This window comes from Choloepus didactylus, chromosome 2 (assembly GCF_015220235.1).
Source record: "Choloepus didactylus isolate mChoDid1 chromosome 2, mChoDid1.pri, whole genome shotgun sequence".
Taxonomy (NCBI): Eukaryota; Metazoa; Chordata; class Mammalia; order Pilosa; family Megalonychidae; genus Choloepus; species Choloepus didactylus.
In genome coordinates this window covers 23,201,392-23,213,833 of record NC_051308.1, presented here as the reverse complement: position 1 = coordinate 23,213,833, position 12,442 = coordinate 23,201,392, and the positions used below count along the sequence as shown (strand labels likewise).

General features: G+C 33.7%; 1 pseudogene; it reads right to left on the bottom strand.

The window, feature by feature from the left end:
• Positions 1 to 662: 662 nt before the first annotated feature.
• LOC119511162 lies at positions 663 to 3,955 on the bottom strand (annotated as a pseudogene).
• Positions 3,956 to 12,442: the final 8,487 nt, after the last annotated feature.

Below are 12,442 nucleotides of genomic sequence, written 5' to 3'. Positions count from 1 at the left end.
AGTAATTACGTATTTTAGTTAACTGAATAAAATTATAAAAGAAGTGTTTTCCTTTATGTTATAGATGTATAAGTAGCCAAAAAGTCAAACACAGAATTCAATAAATATTGAGGATATTCCAATAGATACTAATATTGAATTCTAGCCAACTTATAGTAACTTGTAAGTACAGATTATCTTATAGAAAACCTGTCTGTTAAAGGTATCCTCAAAGAAAGGCAAGGAACTATAAAGAAATGGACGACATCAGAGATAGATCTACCAAATGCCGTAATTTACAGATTAGGGACAAAGTCTCAAGCTTGATAAGTCACTTGTCTAAGTCATATGCCAGTGGTAGAACCAGGTCTGATTCCTGAGGCTGGCTTTTATTCTGGGCTCTTTTTTAACACATCAGAGTGTTCTCTTATTTTGACTTAATCATATTACTTACTATATTTTAACTTTATTTTGGAAAATTATCAAGGAATAAAACTTCTCTATAGCTCAAAAATTCCCTTGATTTTTTTTTCAAAAAATGAGCCTTACAAGAACAGAATGTAGTTCAGAATATTAGAAGACTTTCATAGCTTCATTAAACTGAGAAATTTATACAGGAAAAAGTTCACTTTACATATAGTTTTGATTTGGCTGCAAAAAGCTTAGTTGTAGCTTTAAAACCTTTATATCACAGTAACTTCATATGTTGTGAAATGGTTTTCTACAGTCTTGACATTTTCTTCAGATAGCAAATTTTCTTGTTTTAGCTGCTGTATAAGAGCTTCCAAAGACTTCAATCTTCCTAGAGTTTGCTGCTCATGTAGTTCAAGAAGTGTTATCTTTGAATGTAGCTTAGAAATTTTTGCAATAAATTTTCCTTATTTATGTCTTGTCTGCAGTAAGATGTTCAATTTGTTAAACTTCTGTTCCATAGTCTATATCCTTATATAAGGAGCCTTCAATGTCTGTGTCTTCCATACACAGTTTCTTGTTGGGAAGGTATAAAAGAACTGTAGGTCTAGGATTTTCAGTGGGTAGAAAAATGGCAATAACAGATTCCTTATTTGTGTTTAATTCTTCAATTTTTTGAGTAATTATGAAGAATAAAACTGGGTTTTTCTGTGACTTAATTTCCACAGAGTCGTTTGTAAAATTTGGATTAGCAAAATGATTGGTAGCTATTTCAAGTAATTCTTGAGTTTCCTAAGACTGCTGAAAACCTTCTGAATCTGTAGTTGTGAAAGTAATAGATGTAGAATTTAGATTGTCAAAAGATGTGTGAAGAATACCTACATATATATCTTGGTTACTTGAGGTTTCCAAAGCAGATGGTGGTTTTTCAGTGTCTTGTTTAACCAAGTTAAGAGTTAATATGTTATTTTGTGTATTTTCTGTTTTGGAGCTGGTATCTGGGCCAAGGCAGTTGAATTAAATAATTCTGCACATTCAAGGAGGATATCCTTGTTAACTATATTTTTCATAGACTAGTTTGATGTAAGTGATTCTTCTTTACTTTCTCACCCTCCATTGTTTTCTTGAAACTTCTTTTTTTTTTTGGAAGAGACCTTTCCCTGATTGTCTTCTGGCAAAGAAAATACTGTTGGAATTGCAGTTTATTTCAAATATCAAACACCCCACCTGATGTCAAGAGACCCAGGAGTAAAATGGTCTACACAGGAACTGGTATTTAGTGAAAACTCATGAGTCGTGTTTCACATTCTTTAACCATTTTTCAAGTCTTTCTTTGTCATGCAGAGGAAATGGGTAAAAACTCAGCTTCCGGTCTTTGTTGTTTGGTTCTTACAACAGCAAATTGCTGCGCAGTAGTGGCGGCATAGCTCAGTGATGTCCCGGGAAAGCCAGGCTTGGCAGGGGGTGCTGGGCGGTCCTTCTCCCTCAATCACTCCTAGTGTGTAATTTTTTAGTCAACAAATACTTATTTTGCCTGTGTTATGTGTTTGCTCTGTTTTAGGTGCCAGGGATACAGCAGAGAACAAGGCAGAGCTGCCCCTTGTCCTCATAGAACTTACAGTTAGGTGGGAGAGACGGACATTACCCAACATGATTAAGCAATGAATTATTTGAAATACAGTTTTTAATTTTTTGCTTTTTAAATTAATTTTACTGGCAAATACCTAATTTTCACAAAACATACACTACCCATCCCCGCCATCCCCCGTACCTCTTATCTGCTTTCTGACTCTGAGAATCTGTTATTTTTAAACATCTCTTATAAATAGTATCCTGTGCTTTTTAGCCATTGTATTTCCTTTTTTGACAAATGTCTACTCAAGTTTTTTCCCTATTTTTTAGTTGGGTTATTTGACTTTTTATTGCCAAGTTATAGGATTTCTTTATATATCCTGGATATAAAAACCTTATCAGATATATGGTTTGCAAGTATTTTTTCCCATTGAGTAGGCTGTCTTTACACTTAGATGTACAGAAGTTTCTAATTTTGAGGAGTTCCCATTTATTTATTTTTTCATTGCTTGTGCTTTGGTTGTAAAGTCTAAGAATTCACTGCCTAACACAAAATCTTAAAGATCTTCCCTACATTTTCTTCTAGGGGTTTTATTGACCTGGTGCTTTTATTTAGGTATTTGTATTTATTTAGGTATTTGTATTTTATTTAGGTATTTGTATTTATTTAGGTATTTTTTGTATATGGTTTGAGATAGGGGTCCTCTTTCATTCTTTTGCACAATAAACACCATTTATCGTAGAGATTATTCTTTCCCAGTTGAGTGGACTTGGTAGACTTTTAAAATATTAATTGGCTATAGATGTGAGGGTTTTAAATTTATTGATACTTGCTTTGTGACCTAACAGCTGGTCTGTCCTGGAGAATAGTTCATGCACACTTGAGAAGAATATATATCCTGCTGTTTGGGGATTTTATTTCTGAACTCTCAATTAAATTCTATTGTTCAATATAGCTATCCTTATGTCAGTGCCATGCTGTTCTGATCACTATAGCACACTGATTGTTTAAGTGTGTGTTGTTTAACTTCCATATATTTGTGGATTTTCCAGTTCTTGACCTCTTATTGATTTCCAGCTTCATTCCATTATGGTCAGAGAAAATGCTTTGCATTGGGGGTGCAATGCTCTGTAACTTTCTGTTAGGTCTGGCTAATTTATATGATTCAAGTTTTCTGTCTCCTTATTGATCTTCTGACTATATGTCCTATTTATTGATGAAAGTGGTATATTGAAGTCTCCAGCTATTATCCTAGAGATGTCTATTACTCCATTCAGTTTTGCCAGGTTTTGCCTAATGTATTTTGGGGCATCAGGGTTAAGTGCGTAAATATTTATGACTGTTATTTCTTATTGGTGGTTTGTCTCCTGCATTAATATATGGTGTCTTTCTTTTTCTCTTATAACAGCTTTGCATTTAAAGTCTATTTTGTCCTTAGATCTTTTTTAGTTACTATTTGCATGGAATATCCTTTTGTAACCTTTCACTTTCAACCTATTTCTTTGAGTTTAAGATGAGTGTCTTATAACAACATATAGCTGCATCAGGCATCTTTATCCATCCTGTCAATCTGTGTCTTTTGACTGGGGAGTTTAATTCATTAACATTCAGTGTTATTACTATAAAAGCTTTAATTATTTCATGCTATTTATTCTTTGCTTTTATATAGCATAGCTTTTTTTTCTTTTACTTCTTTTTTATCCTTTTAGTTATCCTTATTGATAATCTTCATTTCTCCACACTGCTCTAAGCCACTCTCTCCTGTCATTTTCTTTCAACCTGAAGAACTCCCTGTAGTATTCCTTGTGGTGTCGGTCTCTTGTCAAAGAACTCTCCCAGTTTCTGCTTATCTGTGAATGTTTTAAATTCTCCCTCATTTTTGAAAGACAGGCTGCCATATAAAAAATTGGGGGCTGGCAGTTTTTCTCTTTCAGTACCTTAAATATGTCATACCACTGCCTTCTCACCTGGTTTCTGATCAGAATTTGGCATTTAGCCTAATTGTGGCTCCATTATATGTGATGAATTCCTTTTTTCTTGCAGCTTTCAGAATTTCTCTATCATTGGCATTCGACATTCTGATTAGTATGTGTCTTGGAGGAGTATGTTGTGCTTCTTGGATATGTATATTTATGTCTTTCATAAGATTTGGGAATCTTCTGGCTATTATTTCCTCAAGTATTCTCTCTAACCATTTTCCCTTCTCTTCTCTGTCTGGGATACCCATGACACATATGTTTGTGTGCTTCATGTTATCACTCAGATTCCTGAGACATAGCTCAATTTTTTTCTATGTTTTTGATCTACTTGTTTTTCTATCTTTAAGATTTCAATTGTTTTGTCTTCTAGCCCACTGATTGTTTCTTCTGCCTGTTCACATCTGCTGTTTTATACCTCTAGAGTATTTTTAGTCTCTTCTATTGTGCCTGTCATCCCTTTAATTTCTGTTATTTTTCTATTTATACTTTCAAATTTTTCTTTATGGTCACACAAGTTCTTACTAATGTCCTTTATCCCTTTACCCATATTTTCCTTCATCTCCTTGAATTAATTTAGGAAATTTGTTTGAACTTCTTTGATATGTTGTTTCAAATTCTGTGTCTTCTCTGAAGTATTAATTTCTTCCCTTGACTGGGCTGTATCTTCCAGTTTCTTATTATGGCTTGTAAATTTTTGCTGATTTTTAGTTATCCAGAAACTGTACTGAGTGAATACACCACCTTCCAGCTGTGGCTTTAAAAAAAAAAAAAAAAAAAAAAAAAAACTCTGAGGGCCCTTATGTATGTGACTTGTGCTGTACGCTGGGTCTCTGAGGACTTGGGACCTGGCGCCTGGATATGCTTGGGGTTCTAGCACACTCCTGTGAGTGGCTCTAAAGTCTGTGACTGCTGTGGGAGAGAGGAATCTGGCCTCTCTGTCTCTGAGGGACTCTGAAGCAAAATGGGACTGTATGAGGGGAGGGAGTGGTACTGGCTTTCCACAACAGCAATTTCCATCTGTTTTTTTGTTTTTTTGTTTTTTCTTTACTTCAGCATTTGTGGAGTCCTTCTCCGGTCTTTACTATCTTTACTATTCTTCAGTATCTTAAATAAGTGGAATTTGTTGTATTATTCACTAAATCTCTAGGGAGATTTTTTTCTGGTGATGTCTTTTGTCATCATGTTGATGACATCACACTTGCCTAGCTATTTTTGGTAGCTTTTTTCTGTTGATACTTTTTACTACAACATTTATTTTATTTGTTTAAAAATTTTTATATGTAGTTAATTCATATTCCATGTGTGATCATTCCAATACCTAAAATCATAGGAAGTTGAACTCTTTTGTTCTTTTGTTTCTGTTGTATCACCCATAATGACATATAAGCTCATGTTTGACTGAACATTAAAGGTTTTGTGAAAATTTTATTCTTCCATAAGAACTCCTAAACAAAGCTAGTTCCATTTTTTCATAGACATTTCCAGTCTTTATTTTTTTTGCTATCAGTCTGTTTATAGTATGAATATTTCTTAATCATATTATATCACCATTTAACATAATATAATTTCAATAGCAATATTTTCCATTATGTTGCTATCTAATTTATGAAACTATTAAATAGTGTTCTTAATCTAGATTGTTTCTAGCCTGTTGTTATACTTAAGTAAGCATTAGACATATAAATAACTATAGCTTTACTGTTTTTTTTTTTCTTTAGGCTGAAATTTTAATTATGGGGCCTTAGAAAATGGGTCAAAACATCATCATAGTTTTTATTTCATGGTTATTATTTTCCCAAATTGAAGCAATCACTTCCAAATTGTCTTAGCAATTACATCCAATTTTAAATTTGTGTTTGCCAATTTTTAAGAACATTTTTCTGTATTATAACAGTAAAGTGAGAACTTAACGAATGGGGTCTCACAAAGGATATGCCTATTAATTTATCTGTAGTAAGGAACAAAGGAGCTTTGAATACACGCTATTCAAAAAGTAGTTTACATAAAGTATCTCATCTCATGCCAATCCCAAGTCAAGTGTGCTATGTATTGTTATTGCTTTTTACATTTGAAAAATTGGAAGGTCTGTCAATCAATAACTGTCAAAGTGTCAGCTTCCAAACCTCTTGCTGCTAAGTGTAACAGGGAGAGGGAAATCTACTGCCACCCTTCTCACCCTAAGTTGAAAATGCAGGTTCTGAGGAAGGGTAGCAAGCTGTACGGCCTGTCTATCCTTGACATCACTGATCAGAATGGTCAAGATAAACCCACATTATGCTAAAACAATTATTCCAAACCCAGCACAAACAAACCAACAAAACAAAACATAGCGAGATGAAAACAAAGTTCAGTTTTATCTATAAAACAGAAAAGACTCACTCCATGTTTTTCCATTTAGGATGAGATCACATGTCACTTTAGACAAGAAAGTCTTTGTTCAAGAATATATAACTGGATAAGCTCCTCTTAGTTGAGTAAATTTAATGTAAGAATTCACTGTTGTCATGGGACAAGGAGGAAAAGGGGTTCTTTTGTGTGTCTGGGATGTGGCAAGCTTCCTCTTCCATTGCATTGGTAAATGTAATGTAGAGGTCCTTAAGGAGGGGTAAGCAGATAAGGAGAAGGGTCAAGGAGCCATCCATGAGAAAGAAGATTGAATTTCTTTCTCCAGCCCAGATGTTTCTTCATGTTCCAAACCAACACTTTCTCTGCACCAATACTAAAATCCAGTAAGCCCCAAACTAAACTCAAAATCTGTTATATCTTCAGCCAAAACAAAATACAAAACTAAAACTAAAACAACAGCATCCCCCAAAACAAAACCAAAACTTGCTGCTTTCACGTATTCTTATCATAGTTAAATCATTTTACAAGCTGTTATTGGACATATATATAAGTAGAGAGGGAACTATTTAATATGTTCATGTATTTTTTTACTTACAGCATGAAATATTCCATTAGTTGCCACCGAAGACTGGTAAAAACACTGCTGGTACTGGCCATATACACCACTGTCAATCACAGGTCTAGATCTAGCATCACCAAACATTCCCCTATTCCAAGACAAAAAGAAACCTAAATCAACAAACAACAAAACAAATGCCAATTATGAAATGGCATCTTTCAAGCATTTTACTAGTAATATCCTGAAGATATTATTACTTGGCTTTGCCAACATAAGAGGAACGAAACAACCCAAATTGTGTTAACAGTGACATGAATTGCAGTATTTTTACAAAGCTGTGCTTAACACTCTGTAGAATGATATAACTGAAGACAAGAACTCAATTTAACCCTTTTTTAAAAAAACTCAGCATAGAGCTACACTTTTTATGAATGATATAATTATAATAGCTGTAAGCCTGTTTTGCTTGTTCCCTTTATGCTTCTACAACATTAAATCCAGATGAGAGAATGCCTAGATTTTATTAAGATCAATGATACTTATATTTATAAACTATTACACCCAATAACTGCAAAAAAAAAACCCCAGTCTTCTCAATTGTACATGGTATGTTCACCATATGAACTGTAAGTTGGACATATAAAAAAGAGTATTATTAAAATTGAAATCTGTATGAAGGGTATTTTCTGACCACAATAGAATCAAATTAAATATCAATAACAAACAGCAAAACCACAAATACCTGCAAATTAAAGAACATACTTATAAGTAACCTATCAATCAAAGACAATGTATATAACAAGGGAAATTATAAAATATTTTAACTGAATAATAGTGAAAATAAAGCACGTTGAAATTTTGGGGTTGCAGCAAAAGCAACACTTGAGAAAGAATTTTAAAACTTAGAAGTTTATATTACAAATGAAGAAAGATCTAAAATTAGTAACCTAAAGTTCTGCCTTAAGAAGCTAGAGAAAAGAGAATAGTAATTTGAAAAAGGGAATATAAAGATAGGAGCAGAAATCAACAAAAAAAATAGACAAAGAATAAAGAAAATTAAAGCAAAAATCTGGTTCTTTGATAAAAGCAATAAAATGGATAAACTCCTAGCTATACTGATCAAGAAAAAAGAGGGAGAGAGCTCAGATGACAATATTAGGAATGAAAGAAGATCACCAAAGATCCCACAGTTATGAAAAAGTTAAGGAATGTTGTGAACAACAGTATGTCAACAAATTTGCAAACTTAGGTGAAACAGGTAAATTTCTTGAAAAATAAAACATAAAAATTAATGCAAGGTGAAATTGATTTGAAAAGCCCTTTATCTATTAAAGAAATTGAATTGGCTACTTAAAACTTTCCCATAAACAAAATACTATGCCCAAATGATATGACTGGTGAATTTTATCAAACATTTAAGGAAAAAAAAATCCTTTACAAACTCTTTCAGAAGACAGAGGATAAGAGAACACACCTGAATTCATTTTAAGAGGCAAGCATACTCTGAAACCGAAACTTGACAAAGAAAAGTAAAAGCTGTGACCCACAGAAGTGTAGACTACAAAGGGGTACTAGGAAATTTGGTGAGTGATGAAATTGCTCTGCATTTTTTTGGGGGGGAGGCAGGTCATAGATTTGCACATCCGTCAAATTGCACTGAATTGTGCATATTAAATAATTACAGTTTATTGCATTTAAATTAAACTTCAATGAAGCAGAAAATTTGAATTAAAAAAAAAGAATCCTAGGACATTAAAATGACATGATGGGTGTCGAAATAGAAAGCAAAGCATTTAGTTGGATTTCTGCATTTGAAACAGAAATAAGAAATAAAATTAATTTCTGGGGTTCAGTAGATACATTGTAGTTGGATCTTTAAATCATCTGTGGATCTATGGATGTTGTCTGTGCTGTCTTTATCCAGATTGCTGAATGCACTGTAAATCATCTGATATTACTTTTTTAGTAAAATGTTTTTTTGGCAAGCTACCAGTTGTTCTGTGGAGCAGACATCCCCTCTGAGTCGGATTACCAGGGGAAGAGAGAATCAATCAGATGTCTCTCACACAGCTTCTTCAGTTATTCATCTGAAAGCTACACACAACTGTAGGTCCAGGAGACACCACAGTCTATGTGCAGGAGTAGGAATTCTCTAGGAACTGAAGTCCTGAAGAGACAATCTCTTAAACTTTTAATTTTGAGGTTTACTCACCTGGAAAATTAGACACAACTATCTTTTTCTTTTCAAAGAAGATATTTCTTATATAATATTTCGTAAAGCAAATGCTAAGAAAGTTCATGACCTCACTCAAAAGATCACTTAGTAATCCTTTAACCCAGGACTCCATAGTAACTGATGTATACAATCACTCAACTTCTGAGAAATCCTCATAAGATAGTTCTACAGCAAGTTTGTTCTTCCCTGTTTTAGTCACAAGGAAAACTTGACCTTAAAAGACGGACACTAAGAAGATAATACGCAATTTTTCTTTTTACTCTTGTAGATAATGTTCTCCTCAGCAAAAAACGTTAAGGTAAACTTGGTACTATAACTACACATTGTGAGGAAAAAATATTACCCTTGCCTAATTTTGATTTCTTTATTAAAACATAAAAGCTGCTCCCCAGAGGAGTTTTTCTAAACATTGATAACCATTTCGTCAGGACAATTAATTAACCAGTGCCTTAGTGATTTTCTAAAGGGAGGCAGGAGATGGCTGATTTGTATTTCCTCTTTGTCCTGTGGCCTCTCCTAGCCCCTACTTATTTTTGCCTTCCTATTTTCTCCATGATTTGTTGGATCTACAGCGCAGCCATGGGACTCAATCTACAGATGCATCTTTGTACTTCTTTCCATACAGCAAAGGCAATTATGACCCAAAATGAATAGAAATTATAAATATAATTTCAAGGTTTTTTCACTTGTAAATTATGCAACAGGCAACAGCATTGTGGAAGTGTCATGAGGATACATAAATACATCAATGAAACAGAATAGAAAGTTTAGTAACAGTCTCTCATGTACACGCTCAATTGATTTTTGACAAAAGTGTCAAGGTTATTCAATGGGGAAATTATAGATTTTTTTTTTATTAAGTGACATGGAAACAATTCAATAAACATAAGAAAAAAATGTCTTGACCCTTATCTATATATCATGCACAGAAATAATCTGAGGTTGCTCATAGGCCAAAAGGTAAAAAGCTTAAAGCATTATGCTTTTAGAAAAAAAGCATTGGAGAAATTTCATGACCTCAAGTAGGCAAAGATTTCTTACACAGGATATAAAAAGCACCAACCACAAGTCTTTATAATAATTTAAAACTACAGCTCTTCAAGACACACAAGGAAGAAAATGAAGAAGCAAGCAGAAAGGAAGAATATATTTGCAGTACATATATCTGATAAATGAATTGTATCCAGGATATATCATGAATGAACTCCTATAAATAAATAAGATGACAGACAACGCATTTAATAAATGGTCAAAATACTGAACCAAGATTCCACACTTGCAAAAAGTCTGAATATAAGTACCTGAAAAGATGTTTAATGTCATTAGCCATCGGGGAACAGCAAATTAAAACCATGATGAGTTATCATTAAGCATCCATTAAAATAATTAAAATTTTAAAAGACTAGCAATAGTAAGTGTTAGTGAGAATGCTAAGTGACTATCATATGGTGGAAGAGTGAAATGATACAACCACTTTAGGAAGCAGTTTGGCAGTTTCATTGCCAGAAATTCCACTCCTAGATATTTGCCTAAGATAAATGAAAGGACATGCCCACAAAATTACTTTTGTATAAATGTCCATAGTAGCTTTATTCAAAATAGCTATAAACTGGAAATAACTGTTTGCAACATTTAAATGGATAAACAAAATGTAGTATATTTTATTTAACAATTTAATGGAATGAACTACTAATGTATCCAACAACACTGATGATTTTCAAAAATATTATTTTGCAGCACTTAAGGTGGTTACACATGTGAATACCCTTGTTCTTAAGAAATGTCTATGGAAGTACTAAAGGTTCAAGGAGCATTATATATACAACTTACATTCAAATGTTCATAAAATGGATTGATAAATAGATTCACAAATAGATGGATAGATGAATGGATAGAATAATACAACAAATGTGTCAAAATGTTCAAATTGGTGGACCTGAGTATATGGAGGACAGGGGTATGTTGGGGTTCTCTCTATGGGGATGGTGATATTTTTGTGACTGACCCATAAATGTGAAAGTATTTCAAAATAAAATTTGTTTAAAAAAAATTTTAAACATTATTTTGAGCAAATGAACCCAGGCACAAAAGAGTATGAGATCCATAAATATGAAGTTCTGGAACAGAGCTAAGCTACTGTGATAGAAATTAAAATAGCAATGGCCCCTGCATATAGTGTAGGGGAATTGACTGGAAAGGGGGGCATGAGGGAACTTTCTAGAAAGAGCAAAATATTCTCTGTTTTTATTGATGGGGTGTTTACAAGAGTATACTTATTTTTTAAAATCCATTGAACTGTACTCTTAAAATTATGTGTACTTGTATATAGTAAGGATAAAAGTATTATATGGCAAAATATCAGCAAAGCACCATGTAAATATTTTCCTCAACACAGGTGATATATTTGGAAGGTAATTGGGATTCTAGGAGTAATTGTTCATCACTCATTTATTCATTCGTTCAATAAATATTTTATGTGCTCAAATGACTTAAAGTGACTAAGACATGGTTAGTGCTTTCCTTGCTGTCGAAGACTTAAGCTGAATGATGCAACCATAGAAGCACTTCCCAATAATGAGGCAGACTCTTTCAGGTAGCATTGAGCTCAGAAGACTGTGTTCCTTAAATGCAACTTTGTGTAAGCAGAGTCTGCGAAAATAAGTAGTCTGTAATTACAGAATTGATTGTGGCATCGGAAAATTACCTGTATCCACATGTCAGTGTGGGATTCAGAGCAGATCAACCTATCGTGCAGCCCAGTACAGGAGGTGAGGATTCTAGAACTGAGAGAGAGGACCCTGAGATATTATTTCTGGCTATGCCATTAGCCTAGGCCCTAGTGAGGAGAGATTGGTGGTTAACACTAGCAGCTCTATAGTTTATACCTATACTTAATTCTTCAAAAAACAGTATAATTCTTTTCAATACCACAGAAAGTACACATTCTTCTTGCTTCAAAGGTCCTATTATTTTTTAAAGTGTAGAAGCATTTGTGGAAAGGATCTTTGAAAATCCTATTTAGAAGAGGCCAAACTGAATCAGGGTGGCCTCACTCTTTATGACTGCTGTCTTTATAAGCAAAGGAATTTTGCATACAGAAGTATGAAGAAACCAGAAGTCAGAAGATGCCAGAAGTCAGAAAAAGCCACAGAAGGAGATGAAAGAGAGAAAGAGAGAGATTGCCATGTGACAGAGAATTGCCAGAACACTACACACTCCCAGAGAAAGCCAGCCGTCCAATACCTTGATGTTGGGTTTCTTGCTTCCAAAACTGCGAAACAATAAATTTCCATTGTTTAAACCAATCAGTTTATTGTTTGTGTCAGAGCAGCTCTGGCAAACTAAGACATTAAAAATAA